Raw genomic sequence first — 18427 nt, forward strand, 5'->3', positions numbered from 1 at the left:
CTCAATGGCTTGGTGAATCAAATCTGGGCCATATAATTCTGTTTCACCGACTTCAAACCATCCAACTGGTGATCTACATCTTCTCCCATATAGTGCCTCGTACGAAGCCATTTTAATACTAGAATGGTAGCTATTATTGTAGGCAAATTCTATGAGTGGTAGATGATTATCCCAATTCCCCTTGAAATCCATAACACATGCTCGTAGCATATCTTCAAGTGTTTGAATGGTACGTTCAGCCTGTCCGTGAGTTTGCGGATGGAATGCAATGTTGAGATTCACTTGTGTGCCTAAACCCTTCTGAAAAGACCTCAAAAAGTTAGACGTAAATTGAGCTCCTCGATATGATATAATAGATACCGGTACACCATGAAGCCTAACAATCTCCTTGATATACAACTTCACATAATCTTCAGCCGTGTAAGTTGTCTTAACTGGTAGAAAAAGCACATTTTGTAAGTCGATCAACTATCACCCCAGATGGAGTCAAACTTATGATATAAGCGAGGTAATCCAATAATGAAGTCCATATTAATCACCCCTATTTCCAGGATGGAATCTCTACATTCTGAAGCAATCCACCGCGTTTCTGATGTTCGATCATTACTTGTTGGCAATTAGGACATTGGGCTACAAATTCTGCAATATACTTCCTCATGTTATCCTACCAATACAACTCCTTGACATCATGACATATCTTTGTCGAGCCGGGATGGATGGAATATCGGGATTGATGAATCTCATTCATAATCTTCTCTCGCAACCCTACCACATTAGGTACATATAATCGGCCCTAGTATCTTAGTGCCCCATCTCTTCCGATCTCAAAAGCCGTAATTTTACACGGGTGAATGCTCTCTCTCAATCGTACTAAGATAGGATCTTCATATTGACGTGATTTTACCTCGACTACCAAAGATGATTTCGATGTATTTTGTACAGTAACACCTCCGTCATCAGAGTCTAACAATCTGATTCTCACATTGGCTAGCTGATGAAGCTCTTCAGTCAACCCCTGTCTACCTGCCTCAATGTGTACTAAGCTTCCCATTGACTTAGGACTAAGAGCGTCTTCCACAATATTGGCTTTACCGAGATGGCACAATATCTCGACATCGTAATCTTTCAGTAATTTAATCCACCTACACTGCCTCAAATTCAACTCCCTCTGCTTGAAGATGTATTGTAAACTCTTGTGATATGTCTAGATGTCAACATGGACGCCGTATAAGTTGTGCCGCCATATCTTCAAAGCATATATTACTGTAGCCAATTCCAAACCATGGGTCGGGTAATTCTTTTCATGCTTCTTCAATTGTCTTGATGCTTAAGCAATCATCTTCCCACGTTGCATCAATACGCACCCCAAACCTATACATGAGGCATCACAATATACCACATAACCTTTTGTTCCTTCTGGGAGAGTGAGCACTAGCGCAGATGTCAATCGATTCTTCAGCTCCTGAAAACTTCGTTCACAAGGGTCAGACCACTAGAACATAGTATCTTTCTGTGTTAACTTAGTGAATGGTGCTGATATAGAAGAAAATCTACAAATCGCCTATAATATCCTGTTAGCCCCAGGAAGCTGCGAACTTCTAATGGTGTTGTAGGTCTCGGCAAATTCTTTACTGCATCGATCTTCTGAGTGTCAACACTAATACCCTCGTCAGATATAAAATGGCCAAGGAATGCTAATGAGTTCATCCAGAATTCACATTTTGAGACCTTAGCATATAACTTACGATCCTGAAGCGTCGGTAATACTATCCGCAAGTGGCCTGCAAGTTCTTCCTCCGAATGAGAATACACTAGAATGTAATCAATGAATACGATCATGAACATATCAAGATAGGGCCTGTATACAGTATTCATGAGATCCATAAAAGTTGTAAGGCATTTGTTAGACTGAACGACATCACCAAGAACTCAAAGTGCCCATATCTTGTCCGAAAGGCCGTCTTTGGAATATCCTTCTCCTTAACTCTCACCTGATGATACCCTGAACGTAAGTCAATCTTGGAGAAATACTTGGCACCCTGGAGTTTGTCAAACAGGTCGTCAATCCTTGGAAGTGGATACTTGTTTGTTTATATTCAACTATCGATAATCGATACACATCCTTAATGACCCGTCTTTCTTCTGCACGAATAGAACTGGCGCACCCCAAGGTGAAGTGCTAGGCCTAATGAAGCCCTTATCTAGCAAGTCCTTTAACTACACCTTCAACTCTATCAACTCTGCCGGGGCCATCCTGTTTGGAGCAATAGATATGGGTTGAGTGTCAGGAAATACATCAATGCTAAACTCAATCTCCCTTTCAGGAGGAAGGCCTGGGAGTTCATCTGCGAAAACATCTAAAAATTCACTGACCATAAGGATTGATTGTAGAGTAGCAGCTTCGCCTATGCATCCCTAATGCGAACGAGATGATAACTATAACCTTTTGAGATTATCTTCTCTTACGCCCCGCAATATTATGTCAATATTACGTCCTATAATATTATATTATGACAATGTCATGCTCTGCAATAATATGTTACAATGGTGTTACCCTCCGCAGTAATATATTACGATTGATGTTACGTACTGCAGTATAAAGTTACGATAGTGTTGTACCCGACAGTATTGCATTATGGTGATATTACGCATCACAGTAATAAGTTACTACAGTGTTGCACCCTGTAGTATTACATTACGGTGATGTTACGCTTCGCAGTAATAAGTAACGACGATGTTGCATCATGCATTATTTTACGTGGAATTTTTTGTAAGGTAATTGACATCAGTCCAAGGAAAAGATTATTTAGGGATTATAAGGATTATGCTATTTCACAAGTGATTAGTAAATTCATGAAAGTGAAAGGTGGAGTAAGTCTAAGAAAACGAATTTTGTCAAAGTTTGGCATTTTGGGATAAAATACGGCCCGAGCTAAAATATCCATTATTTATGGACTAGTGCCATACAAGGTACTACATGGCCATGATAGTAAGGTGTATAAGGTATGTAAAATGTGAGTAGTATTTTACGTAAGTGAGAATAATTCTCAATTTTGCGGGTAATTGATTAATTACCGGGTAATGAGACATTACCTAATTAATTGGGAATATATTTTGATAAGATTAACCCCACCCCACATGGAAGCAAGCCACCACCAAACCGTATGACTCTTAATCATTATGGATTATGTGGCAATCAATTCATAGATAAGGCTTTTAATTCAAACAAAGCTATGTATCGTTCAACAATTCAAAGAATTGCAAAGATTCCAATTATGGTGCAATCTGAAGCAATCCAAATCTTTGACTATTTAATATTAGTGTTAGCAATTGTCAATCAAAATGAAACCATATAGAGAGCATTTGTTTTTACAAGTCATGTGAAATGAGAAGTCGCTGTAGAAACACAAATAAATCCTTAACGGATGTATTCCCCATTTCTTCACTGGGGTATTAGGAATTTGAGTCTCTCGAGTTCTGCCATTTCAGATCTCGTGGAGGACACTGTAACGTGGAGCAAATAATGCTTGTAGACAAAATCTGTTACATCCCGGGAAAGCTTCGGAAAAGATGATGTTGCAATAGCAACGATATTGGTTCAAATATTTCATACGAAGTCTACCTAATGTTATCGCAACGTGAGATTTCAATTCTAAGGGAGAACGGTGTAATCTTTTCCAAGGATAATATACGGATTTTTCCCTACTCCAGGTATTTTAAGGCTATCTCTCTTTCTTTTGGCATGATCCATATGATACGAACAAAACATGCAAATACACAAATTCCATAAATGTCTCTATTCATAGAAGTATTAGAGATATCTAGGTTCTTGAATTTTAGTGGTTCATAATATTTTATCATCTGTTCATGGGTCTCAGAAAAATATGAAAGTTGAAAAGAGTTTACTTTATGATATTACTCAAAGGCAAAATGGTCTTATGAAGCTCCGAAAGATTTTATTAACGTAATTTTAATGCATTGCATTCATGTGCATTGACCCATGACCAGATGATGTTATATACGCGTATATGTCACACCTCCTTTTTCGGCTACACCCCGCAAAGGGGCGTAAAAGGGAATTTTTCCAATTAAAGGACGATCGAAATGAGATTTATTATTTAATTCAGAGTCGCCACTTGGGAGATTTATGGAATCCCAAGTGACCGGTTGAATCCCGAATCGAGGAAAATATTGACTCTTTTTAACAGTCTGCGAACCAGAAATCCGAGTAAGGAATTCTGTTAACCCGGAGAAGGTGTTAGGCATTCCCGCGTTCCGTGGTTCTAGCACGGTCGCTCAACTATTATATTCGGCTTAATTATTTGATTTTTATACAATTATAAACCTATGTGCAAATTTTAACTTTTGACCGCTTTTTTATTATCATTATTATTTTAACAGAGAATTGCAACGTTGTGAAAACGTATCTCGAACCACGTCACATCAATGTACCCGTGGTTATCGACACACTTCGACTTCGTTGAGATTTAGATTTGGGTCACATAAATGTGCACCCGAGTTTAAGAAAGTAAATTATTAAAGGTGAGCCTAAAGCGACTAGCAGATTATCATTTTTGGGAAGGCCATGAACTTTTGCTAAGCAGCCCATCCCGAAGTCTAAGAAATTTTAAAAAAACACTTGTAGAGGGCCCCGCAACTTGTGTATTTTTGTTTGTCGAGGCTCGTCTCATATTTTTTAAAGGAATTTGCAACGTCGTGGAAATGCATCTCGAACCACGTCACAATCGATGTACCCGTGATTAGCGACACATTTCGACTTCGTTGAGATTTGGATTTGGGTCACATAAATGTACACCCGAATTTAAGAAAGTAATATTATTTAAAGTACGCGCCTAACAGTGACTAACACGTTATTACTTTGGGGAAGGATGTGAAACTTGCTAAACGGCCCATCCCGAATTCTATGCATTCATGATATCCATTTGATGAGGGCCCCGCAGCTTGTGCGTTTTATCTGGCTCATCTCATCTCATTTTTATTTAAAAGGGTAAACCTAAAGCAACTATGATTTGCTATTTTTATTGTCTCTAAAGTAAAAGGAGAAGTCCTAATTAATTACAAGCGTGCAATGTCCCAGATTTTATTTGTTCGAAACAACAACTTAACGGTGGCGTACCTCAACGACAATACATAACTTTATTTTAATTGATAGATGTGAACTCCCAAAATTCCTAAACTAATTTATCATACTCATTAATTATTACGAACTATGGGTTTTAATGAACCGATTTAGTGTAAATGATCCTTTCTTTTCCTGACTTTTAACTGTTTTCAACACTAATTTACCAACGACATATCAGGTTTTGCTTACTATCGAATTCAGAAACTGTTATTCAACGAAGACATCCTAATACACTGGCATGATTAATGATAAAATTACTAGCGAGTAGGGTGAATATTACTAGATCAGCTCGTGAATTGGAATCTTATTACAAGTTCATTACTCTTTTAACCTGACCTTAATCTAGACCCGCCTACTACTGATGACATTCGAGTTCCTCCAAACTGATTCAACGATCCCATTTTCATAAACCTGTTGGACTGACTACACTTTATGCCATTCCAAGGTTTCAACTTAACATTTTTTCAATGTTATACAATGCTTAACAGATAACCCATCTTAAAAAACAGTTTTGATTATACACATAACTACTATCTATGTAATAGGAAAACATCTAAACTAACATCAATAAAAAGGCAGCCAGTCCTCAGTTGATCAATAAATGTGTTCGAACATTTCCTTTCAAACTTCAACGAGCTTACATCAATGTAGTTCAGAGTAGTGTACCTGGTATTGGAATACAAGAAGTAGAAGATCAGCAGAGTAGTATGTAACCCAGCGACAGTAGCAATAACCATCAACAACCAACAGAAATAACCCAGTAACAGATTTTAAAAAGAAGAACCAACAGAATTCTAGCAACACCAACAACGACACAAACCCCCAGTAACTGATCCCAATAGCTTGGTAGCAACCAAATACCAATCAAAACTCAAGCAGACACACCCCTAGAATTCAGTAATCAAAAGAAGACTCGAAAAACACAGCCCCACAGTTAGAGCTGAAGCTCTTTTCAGTTTCAATGGAATAGTATTGGTTGAATTAGGCTCACTCTTAAGATTCTTCTAGTCTTTCAAACTGTTCAATGCCTAAGGTCTGCCCCAAAAGAAAAGGCCAGACTAGACTAAGAAAGGATAAAGAGAATTGTCTTTCTGCTCCAAAAAAAGCAACCCTTTCTGTGTAAAACCTATCCTCTCCAGATTTTTTCAGAAAATCCTCTTATCCCCTCTAAAAAAAACTCTCCTTTCTTCTGTCTATAAATGACTCTATTTATATCCAAACACTGACCCTGCCCCCCTTACCTTATCAGATTCTGCTCATCATCTTCCTTTACAGCCCATTATCAAGTGTTTTGTGCCCAAAGGTATGGGCAGCTTATAATAATCAATTAATCCCCCATGCTTTTATGTTTTGTTCCCCACTAATACTAATCAATTCATTAGTTTAATGGTATTTTAATACTTAGTGGACAGAGCACTCAAACCAACCATTTCTTCTTGTTTTCAATTTCCAAATTACCCCCTAAAGTCCTGAAATTACTGCCCTAGTCCAATCCCTTGTACTTTATCAGCTATAACCAATTTCCTTAATCAAAATCAAACAACAACTCAAACCTCACAGATTATATCAAACAACAAACTACAATAGCTATAATCAATCCAGCCTACCAAATTTCTAACTACTAAATGACTAAGGCTGAATTCTAACTTGAACCAACAAACTGAACTTGAATCAAAACCATATTAATACCACACAAAACTCAACAGAACCATTAAAACTGAAACTGAAAATTGAACCAAAATTAACATAAATGCAGGATCATTGTCAACATATTGACAATGCCCTGAAGCTAATTGCCTAAAGATCAGCACCTACAACATTCGACCTTAAATCATTTGACGAAACTGCTAATAAAAACTTGAATTAATCGATGATAACTAATTAACCAATTGGCTACAACAATTGACAGCAATCAATCAGAAATGGACAATTAGGAAATTCACAAGGCATTGACAAGAACAAAGATTTATAATAAAACTTAACTAATCGACGAACTTATTCGAACCGACTACACAGCCTATAATTAACAACGAACAAAAACAAATTTGACCAAATAAAAAGGTCTGAGGGAGAAGAACAGAACAATCGACAAAAGAAATTGAAAAACCAATAAAACTAAACTAAACAAATAAACCGAATAAACAAACAACAACTGGGACAAATAGGAAATGGAAAATACCTCAAGCTTTCTAGGAAACATGGACGACCCTGGTTCGAACTCACACTCGAACTGTTTGAGGTCGAATAGACCTTAATAGAGTGTTCTCAACTGAGAACTCTTCGACTAAAGTCGATTAGACCCCAAATCCTCCTTCAGTTGGGACAGATTTCAAACTCTGGCTTGCTAGGATTCTTGGGGGTTTGATTTGGGGTTCAAATGGTTCTGGTCTGATTCGAACCAAACCCACGGTGGTTTGTTGACGAGGGAGGTCAGGGACATGTCTAGTATGAGTTTGGGACTGGTCGGGGTAGATCTAGTTCCTGATCGAATCTTCGATTGAAGATTCGAGAAGCTGGGGGTTGATTCGAGGCAAGTGGTTAACAGATCCGTGACGAGGGTGATCAGGGGGTTCCCTGGTGTGGGTTTGGGGTTCATTAGATGAAATAGGGTTTTGGGTCCTGAGCTTCGATCGAAGATTCGAACAAGGCGGGGATGATTCGAGGACAACGGAGTGGGGATTCAGGTTGACGGTGGTTAGGAGGTTCTAGGGTGTTATTTTGGTGGTCACCGACGTTGTTGCCGCCGGCTTTCAGGCGATGGGGTACGAGGGTGGCTAGGGTTTGGTGAAGGGTCGTTTGGTCTCTGGTTCTTGGAGACGAAGGGGTGGAAATGAGGTGGGTGAGAGGGGGTTTGGGTGTTTTGATATATTGGAATCAGGTGATTAATCTGGGCCATTGGATGATAGGAACCAACGGACCGAATTAAGCCACTTAAACCAAACGGGGTCGTTTAGGCTTAGCTGGGGCGGGTGTGGTTCGGGGTAAGCGGGTCGGGCCGGAGACGGGTTATGGAGATTGAATCTCAACTATTGGATCGATTTAATCCAACGTCCTTGACTAAAAGTGACCAAACGACGTCGTTTTAAGATGCCTCTGGCCAGGCCAGACTGGACCTGGTCCATGGGTGATTTGGGGCTGATTTTATCCCTGAAACTGACCCAAATTTCACTCTTTTCTTCTTTTCTTTCATTTTTCTTTTAATTCCTTTTCAACCAAAAATCCTAATTAAATTATAGAATTGACAATTAACTAAAACATTAACTCCTAACAATAGCTAACACACGAAATTAAACATCAAATAAAGATAAAATTACACAATTCGGGCATTAAATGCTAAAAATGCAAAGCATATATTTTTTGTGATTTTTCTATTTTTGTAAAACAAACTTGCTTAATTAAATCCTAAATTTTAAATCCTAATTTGCAAAAATTAAATCCTAAATGTATATGCAGCACATATTTTTTGCATTTTTCTCATTTAAAATAGAAAATAGACAAAATACACCTAAATTACAAACAACACAAAAACCATTTTATTTTGAATTTTTGGGAGTAACTCTCATAGGGAAAAAATCACGTGCTCACAGCTGCCCCTCTTTGTCCGAAAACACAAAATATTTTCGCGCAAAGATAAAGTGAGCGGATATGAGCAATTTTTACCCGTTGGGATACTCCGTGTAAAGCATTTTTTGACAATATTTTAACCGAACCTTTGCTTCAAAGGTTTCCTACATATCCCTAGCTAGGTGGGAATCAGGTTAATGTAGTTCGGGAAATTTTTGTAGCTGGGACTACCATGGGACTGCCTTTTGCTGTTACTGCTGCTGCATGCTGTTGCTACTGCTTTTCGACATCCTTATTACACCATTGCTAAAAAGAAAACAAAAGTTAGACTAAACTAATGATTACAGAATCTTATCTATCTTCGATTTGCTCTTGTAGTCTTCTTTCTGATTTCTGCAGTGGGATTCGTGCTGGGGTATTTTTTTTGTGACCCTCCGCATTACTGACTTCTGACTTGCTCTTGGAATGTATTCCTCTGTTCTGCAGGCGGGTTCCTGACTTCATCAATCTTCAAATATAACAACCTCCGTTCTAACAGGCGGGCTCCTCACTCCTTTAACTTAAAATTTAACAACCTCTATTCTACAGGCGGGCTCCTGACTCCAACAACAACTTGAAAATAATTTAGCCTCCATTCTCCAGGCGGGCTCCTGACTTCATCAGCGACTTTGAAAATAAATCAACCTCCATTCTCCAGGTGGGCTCCTGACTTCATCAACAACTTAAAATAATTCAGCCTCCATTCTCCAGGCGGGCTCCTGACTTCAACAACTTCTTAAAAATATAACACCTCCATTCTCCAGGCGGGCTCCTGACTTCAACTAATTTCTTAAAAATATAACACCTCCATTCTCCAGGCGGGCTCCTGACTTTAACTAATTTCTTAAAAATATAACACCTCCATTCTCCAGGCGGGCTCCTGACTTCAACTAATTTCTTAAAAATATAACACCTCCATTACCCAGGCGGGCTCCTGACTTCAATTAATTTCTTAAAACCTAACACCTCCATTCTCCAGGCGGGCTCCTGACTTCAACTAATTTCTTAAAAATATAACACCTCCATTCTCCAGGAGGGCTCCTGACTTCAACTAATTTCTTAAAAATATAACATCTCCATTCTCCAGGCGGGCTCCTGACTTCAACTACTTCTTCAAAAATATAACACCTCTATTCTCCAGTCGGGCTCCTGACTTCAACTACTTCTTCAAAAATATAACACCTCCATTCTCCAGGCGGGCTCCTGACTTCAACTACTTCTTCAAAATATAACACCTCCTTTCTCCAGGCGGGCTCCTGACTTCAACTACTTCTTCAAAATATAACACCTCCATTCTCCAAGCGGGCTCCTGACTTCAACTACTTCTTCAAAAATATAACATCTCCATTCTCCAGGCGGGATCCTGACTCAACTACTTCTTCAAAATATAACACCTCCATTCTCTAGGCGGGCTCCTGACTTCAACTAATTTCTTAAAAATATAACACCTCCATCCTCCAGGTGGGCTCCTGACTTCAACTACTTCTTCAAATATATTTTAATTGATGTTGTTCCTTCCTGCCTCCCGAACCAATTTCCTTATAACGTGAATCGTCCTCTTTTAACTGCTTCCCTCAAAACTGGTGTCCTATTCCTCCGAAAACTGCTGGGGATAACACTGCTTGGGATAACACTGCTGGGGAGTTATCTTCCTTCTTTAAGACTAGTTAAGCCTTCCTTTTAACAGTGGTGGGGATGGCACTAATTCAAAGACCCCTACCCTTAAAACTCGGGCTATCTGCTTCTTCCAAGATTGCTTTCTTTAAAACTTGTGTTGCCTTCTCCCGTATACTGCTGGGGATTCCACTTCCTTCAAAACTTGTGTTATCTTCCATCTTCCCCAAGCGGGCATTTGATTTCAAGAAAATTTTCGCAATGAGAGAAAATTTTCTGCCCCAGTTTGATAATCTTCTTTGTGGCCATGTCTTCCTGCTATCAATAACATTTCCTTTCCCTGCTTCAAATCAAAGAAAAATTTGTTAGTTTAAAATATAGTGAGTGGTCATGCCCCTCCCGCTGGGGATGGTTTTTCCCTTTTTCCTTTCCCTGCTTTGCGTTTTATTATAAAACTTGCTGGGGATGACATTATTCGCTGGGGATGATATTCCTACTGGGGATGGTTTTTCTTTTCTCTTCCTTCCTCGCTCTGTGTTGTCCGACCATTGTGGAACTTGGTCGATAATCTGTCGGAGTTATTCTTGCATCTCGCAAATCTGCTGGAGATCCTCTTGGAATTTGATCCATAACTTTTCAGCTATTGCTTTTTTCGTTTTTCTCCAACTTCCCCTGGAAATTTGGTCATCTTGGGATCTAGTCCCATTCATCATTTGGTCTTACGACAAACTTCTTTTTGCTTTGTAGCCTTATTTTGGCCTGTCCTATTCACCTTTTTGCTTTGCACCGTTTTGGCAACTGGTAGTAAGCTCTGAAAATCCTTTTCAAAAACAAATTGCTGTGGAGGTAAAGTCTTTAAACAAAGAAATGAAAAAAGTGATGATTTCAAAAATAGAAAAAGAAGAAGTCTTTCTGAACAAATGATGGGGAGAAATAAAGAAAAGGACTTATCTGAATGATACATTCGATCCCAATGATCATGTCGTGCATTCCGGATTAATCAACCTAGTCTATTTGTATCAATCAATCTTTCGGACGGCCTCATCTTGCTGGGGATAAACAAACACTCAACTCTTTGCCAAATGCGGACCCTTTCCACCAATCTTGCCTTGTCGCCTCATAGTGCCCTTCAAGGGGTTTTCACTAATAAGACTCTCTCATTTCTCTCAACTCCCGTCGCCTTATGGTGCCTGTGAAGGTTTTCACCGATAGGACTCTCTCATTTTATTTCTCTCAACTTCCGTCGCCTCATGGTGCTTGTGAAGGTTTTCACCGATAAGACTCTCTCATTTTATTTTATTTTTCACCTGGGGATCGGAGTGTTACCGATATGACTCTCTCTGTCGGGGATTCCTTCGGCTATCAATTCATTTCTAGCTTATGATCTTGTTCTCTGCTGGGGATCAGAGTGTTATTCCCGACTTCCGTTTCCCTGACTTGGCACTTCTCGGATACTGATTGGGAGGTCTTTTTTGGACATCAATATGAGTTTTTTGTATGGCTAAAAGAAAAAGGGGTATCAAGAGTTCAAAATAATTTTGATGGGTAAAACAGTACAACTCTTGGAATCAAGCTTTCTTTCCAATTTTACAAACACAAACTTCTGCCCCAGTTTTTCTTGCTTGGGGATTTTTATTTTTTGTTTCACTATGTTACACTATGCTACACTATGCTATACTATGACTGAGGCGTGAGACGCCTACATATCCTTCTTTTGAGGAATCAAGTCAAACGTAGTTCCCAATTCCTTTGTTTTTCTTGTGACTTTTCTTTTGTCTTTATTTATCATTATTTTTCTCTTCTCTTTTCTTTCATTTTCGTTACTGATTCCAAAAGAGGGGTATGAAAGAATAAATAAGGCTCAAAAGGGGAAGCAGAGGTTAAAGTGTTTGGATAGAAGAAAGAATTGCCTCCGTCATTTCATTCTCCGACAAATGCCAAGTACAAACAAACAACAATTACAATAAAAAGAAATCATACATAATATCTCTTAACTGCGTCAGAATTGATAGCCATGTCGACGCATTTCCCTTCGATATCTGTTAAATATAAAGCGCCATTGGACAATACTCTGGTTACAATGAATGGCCCTTGCCAATTCGGGGCGAACTTGCCCTTTGCCTCAGTCTGGTGTGGGAGGATGCGTTTCAGAACTTGCTGGCCCGCTTCAAACTTCCGGGGACGCACCTTTTTGTTGTATGCTCTTGCCATTCTCTTTTGATACAACTGTCCATGACACACAGCTGCCAATCTCTTTTCATCAATTAGGTTCAATTGCTCCAAACGGGCTTTGACTCACTCGTCATCATCAATCTCAGCCTCAGCGACAATCCGAAGGGATAGAATTTCAACTTCCGCCGGTATCACTGCTTCAGTTCCGTATACCAACAAATAAGTAGTTGCACCTACTGAAGTACGAACATTAGTGCGATAACCCAACAATGCAAATGGTAATTTCTTATGCCATTGTCTGGATCCTTCTATCATCTTCCTCAGTATCTTCTTTATGTTCTTGTTGGCCGCCTCGACCGCTCCATTCGCCTTGGGATAATATGGGGTGGAATTACGGTGTGCAATCTTAAACTGCTGACATACCTCTTTCATCAAATTGCTGTTAAGATTGGCACCATTATCCGTGATGATCACCTTTGGGATTCCAAATTTAGAGATGATATGGGTGTGAACAAAATCTATCACTGCCTTCTTGGTTACAGACTTGAAAGTTTTAGCTTCAACCCACTTAGTGAAATAATCGATGGTCACCAGAATGAACCTATGAACGTTGGTAGCTGCCGGCTCAATAGGTCCAATGACATCCATGCCCCAGGCAACAAATGGCCATGGTGCTTACATTATATGCAATTGTGTCGGCGGAGAATGAATCAAATCTCCGTGTATCTGACACTTATGGCATTTTCGCACGAAATTGATACAATCACGCTCCATAGTGAGACAATAGTACCCTGCTCGAAGAATCTTCTTCGCCAACACATATCCGCTCATATGTGGCCCACAAACTCCAGCATGTACCTCTATCATAACTGTCATGGCTTGACTAGAATCTTTACATCTCAGCAATCCCAAATCTGGGGTTCTTTTGTACAACACTCCTCCACTGAGGAAGAATCCATTTGCCAATCGCCGAATGACTCTCTTTTGATCTCCGGTGGCCTGCTCCGGGTATATCCCCATCCTGAGATATTCCTTGACATCATAAAACCATGGTTCGCCATCCATTTTTTCCTCTATCATGTTGCAATAATCATGCTGATCACGAACCTGAATATCCAATGGGTCCACATAAATTTTATCTGGGTGATGCAACATCAATGCCAAAGTGGCCAAAGCATCGGCAACCTCATTATGAACTCTTGGGATGTGTCTTAACTCCACTGATCGAAAGCGCTTTCTCAGATCGTGCAAACATTGTCGATATGGTATGAGCTTCAAATCCCTTATTTCCCATTCACCCTGAATCAGATGCACCAGGAGGTCCGAGTCTCCCAAGACTAAGACGTCCTGGACATCCATGTCTGTAGCTAACCGTAAGCCCAGAATGCATGCCTCATATTCAGCCATGTTGTTGGTACAATAGAAACGCAGTTGAGCCGTAACAGGATAATGACGTCCTATTTCAGAAATAAGTACCGCTCCTATTCCAACTCCTTTTGCATTTGCGACTCCATCAAAGAAGAGCTTCCAACCTGGTTCCTTTGTCATCTCCAACTCATCTATATGCATCACTTCTTCATCAGGAAAATACTTCTTCAAGGGTTCATATTCTTCATCATCAGGATTCTCAGCGAAATGATCCGCCAATGCTTGGGCCTTCATGGCCATCCTCGTCACATAGACGATGTCGAATTCTGTGAGTAATATCTGCCATTTCGCCAATCTCCCTGTGGGCATAGGCTTCTGGAAAATATACTTCAGCGGATCTAAGCATGAAATGAGATAAATAGAATATGATGACAGATAATGCTTCAATTTTTGGGCCACCCAAGTTAGGGTGCAACATGTCTTCTCGAGTTGAGTGTACTTAACCTCATAGCCTGTAAACTTCTTGCTGAGATAATAGATGACTTGCTCCTTCCTTCCTGTAATGTCGTGTTGCCCCAGTACGCGGCCAAACGAATTATCCAGGATCATTAGATGAAGAATTAATGGTCTTCCCGGCTCAGGTGGAACCAACACAAGTGGATTTGATAAGTATCCCTTGATTTGGTCAAATGCTTCCTAACATTCTGCCGTCCATTCTACCGCAACATCTTTCTTCAGTAGCACATAAAATGGGTTCACAAGTTGCCGTGAGTTGCACAATAAACCTGCTGATATAATTTAACCTTCCTAACAGACTCATTACTTCTGTCTTGTTCTTCGGCGGTGGTAAATCTTGAATGGATTTGATCTTTGATGGGTCCAACTCAATGCCTCGCCGACTGACGATGAATCCCAACAACTTTCCAGATGAAACACCAAATGCACATTTGGCTGGGTTGAGCTTAATATCGTACCTTTGAAGTTTTTGGAAAAACTTCCTTAGGTCTGCCACGTGGTCTTCCTGATGCTTAGATTTTATGATCACATCGTCCACGTATACCTCAATCTCTTTGTGTATCATGTCATGAAACACAGTAGTCATTGCTCTCATGTACGTTGCCCCAGCGTTTTTCAAGCCAAAAGGCATTACCCGGTAGCAATAAGTCCCCCAAGACGTAATGAATGCCGTCTTTTCCGCATCTTCTTCATCAATCAGAATATGATGATACCCAGCATAGCAATCTACAAAAGACCCGATCTCACGTCCGGCGCAATTATCGATCAAGATATGGATGTTGGGTAATGGAAAGTTATCCTTTGGGCTTGCCCTGTTCAGATTGCGGTAATCGACACACACCCTGATCTTCCCATCTTTCTTCGGCACTGGCACCACATTAGCTAACCAATCAGGATATCGAGTGACCCGAATAACCTTTGCTTGCAGCTTCTTGGTTACTTCTTCTTTAGTCTTCACACTCATATCTGTCTTGAACTTCCTCAATTTCTGCTTGACGGGAGGACACGCCGGATCAGTGGGCAATTTGTGAACCACTAAATCCGTGCTTAACCCCGACATGTCATCATACGACCATGCAAAAACATCTTTGAACTCAATAAGTGCTTTGATTAGTTCTTCCCTAATATTTGGTGCGATGTGGATGCTTATTTTAGTTTCCCGGATATCATCTGCATCCCCTAAATTGATGGATTCCGTGTCATTTATATTGGGCTCGAATTTCTCTTCAAACTGGCTTAACTCTCTGTTTATCTCTTCAAAGGCTTCATCCTCATCGTGTTCCGATTCATCATCATAATCGGCCTCTTGTACAATTAGTTCGAAATTAGATTGATTTTTTAGACTGGGTTGAAGATCCGTTGTGCATGCCATGTCATTAGGACCAATATAAAGAGAACTGTTCAGAAAGAGAAAAAGAAGAAAACAAAATTAAAACAAAATAAGAAGAAAAAGCTTTCACTTTATTAAAATACGGGATAACAGAGTTTCACACTTTGCCGAATAAAAAAAAAACTGGATTACAACCCTGGGATAATCCAAAAACAAGAAAGAAAAATCAGAGCCCACTACCAAGACTCCCTCCGAGTAGGAAGGGGAGTAGCCATCCAATTGTTGATATTAGCCCCAGGCCCCACAAACTGTATGTCTGCCCTACTGGAACCTTCTCCAGCTTCTATCATGTTGACATCAGCGAACAACCTTTCAAAGCCTTCAGTCAAATCTCCATCTGCCCCAATCAGTGGTCCGAGGACTTTTGGGACCGACAGCTTTCTGATACCTGCTCTGACAAATGATCTGGATAGGCGCGAGATTGGCTTGGGAAGGACCCAGGTTCTTTTCTTTAACATGCGGGCCCGTCTCACATCCGCCGCTATAGGCTTGAACCCCAACCCAAAGGTGTCCAAATTTTTAGGCAAAGAAACTGGCTGAACAATACCCTGAAGATCAGCCCCTAAACCTTTGCCTGGCACAAACCCGTTCTTCAACATCTCCGAGGCTACCATGACAGTCGCAGATGCGACCCTGGGAAGTGGAAGGTCCTCGCCTTCAGAAATTTTACCCACTGAAACCGTATCGAAAACTTGGTAAACCCATGGTCCCTTATCATCATCAGTCTCTATGAAGGGCACGACGACATCACTTATGACGTTTGCATTCTCTTCCCCATGTACTATGATCTCTTGCCTATCCCACTCGAATTTGACCATCTGATGTAATGTAGAAGGCACTGCTTTGGCGGCGTGGATCCAGGGTCACCCCAACAGAAGATTATATGAAACTGCCATGTCTAACACTTGAAACTCCATGGTGAACTCGACTGGACCAAATGTTAACTCAAGTATGATGTCACCCACAGTGTCTGTACCACCACCATAAAACCCTCAAACATAGATGCTGTTCTTGTGAATCCGGTCACCCTCGACCTTTAGTTTGTTCAATGTGGCCAAAGGACAGGTATTGGCACTGGACCCATTATAAATCAGTACGCGAGTGACTACCGAGTCTTCGCACTTCATGGTCAGATAAAGGGCTCTATTATGTTCTGTACCTTCCACGGGCAACTCGTCGTCTGAAAAAGTGACCCTATTGACCTCGAAAATCTTGTTTGCTTTTTTCTCCAGATGGTTCACAGAGATCTTATCCGGAACATGGGCTTCATTCAGAATTTTCATCAACACCCTGGCGGTGCTCGTCTGAATGGATCAACAATGATAGCAATGAGATCTGTGCCGTGGTCTTCCTCAGCTGCTCTACAATGGAGTAGTACTGTGCCTTCATCTTCTTCAAAAACTCCTCTGCTTCTTTCTCCGTCACTGGCTTCTTTATTGTTATAGGATTGGCCCTTCTCAATTCTGCGGGAGCAAAACACCTTCCCGAACGAGTTAACCCCTAGGCCTCGCATACTTCTTCCACAACCTCCTTCCCCTTATGCATCACTGTCACTTGACTGTAGTTCCATGGCACAGCTTTCCCACTTGTTATCGGCAACTGCATTACTGGCATGATAACAACTGGTTCTACGCGGGCCCCCTTCACAACCAACACTGGTGTGCTTGATATCCCTTTCACCGTTACTTTGACCGGCTATGGGTTCTTGGCAACATCAGACGAACTCTTTCCCATCACCACCACTGGTTTTCCTTCTGCCCTTTCTGGTTGTACTACCGCTTCTCCACTGATCAACTTTTCTTTTGGACTGACACGGATCATCATTACCGTTTGTGAGGGCTTCTTAAGCTTCCCTCCTTCGTGCACTAGTTTGATTATGTGGGTTCCGTGGTGTGCCGGAAGCGGGTTCTGATTGATGTTGGGTGCCTCTGGCTCCTGGACCTCGATCCTATTTGTGTCAATAAGATTTTGTATGGCAGTCTTCAACTTCCAACACTTCTCAGTCTCATGCCCGGGAGCCCCCGAACAGTATTCAAAATTTACCGAGTGATCCAGATTTTTGGGAAGGGGATTTGGCAATTTGGGCTCCACAGGACTCAATAGGCCTAACTTCCTCAATTTGTGGAACAGAGTAGTATATGATTCTCCCAGCAGAGTGAATGTTCCCGGCCTCTGCACCCTTTCATTCCTGAAAGTCTGATTCCCACAAAAACCTGGTCCTGAAGGATTCCTGTAGGCCCTTGGTGGTGGATATGTGTTTTGTGGAGGTGGATATGTGTTTTGTGGAGGGGGATATGTATTTTGGGGAGCCAGTGCGCACCATTGCGGGCGAGCCGGAGGCTGGGTGTAAGTTTGGGCGTGATGGACAGAGAAATATGGCTCTTGTGGTGGGTAGTAGAGCTGTGGAGGGCCATATGGAATGTGTGAGTAATTTGAGTGATGGGGTTTAGGTTGGTAATGGGGGGGGGGAGACCTCTGGATCTGGACTAAGTACCTGCCTCGACTATTGCAACATCTTCCCTTTTCTTCTTTCGGAGCGCACCTCCTGTGCCGCTCTGGATGGCCTGAGTTGTTGCTTTAATCGCCGAATAGCTCAGGATTTTATTGGACTTAAGTCCCTC

This window comes from Nicotiana sylvestris, chromosome 8 (assembly GCF_000393655.2).
Source record: "Nicotiana sylvestris chromosome 8, ASM39365v2, whole genome shotgun sequence".
NCBI classification, from domain to species: domain Eukaryota; kingdom Viridiplantae; phylum Streptophyta; class Magnoliopsida; order Solanales; family Solanaceae; genus Nicotiana; species Nicotiana sylvestris.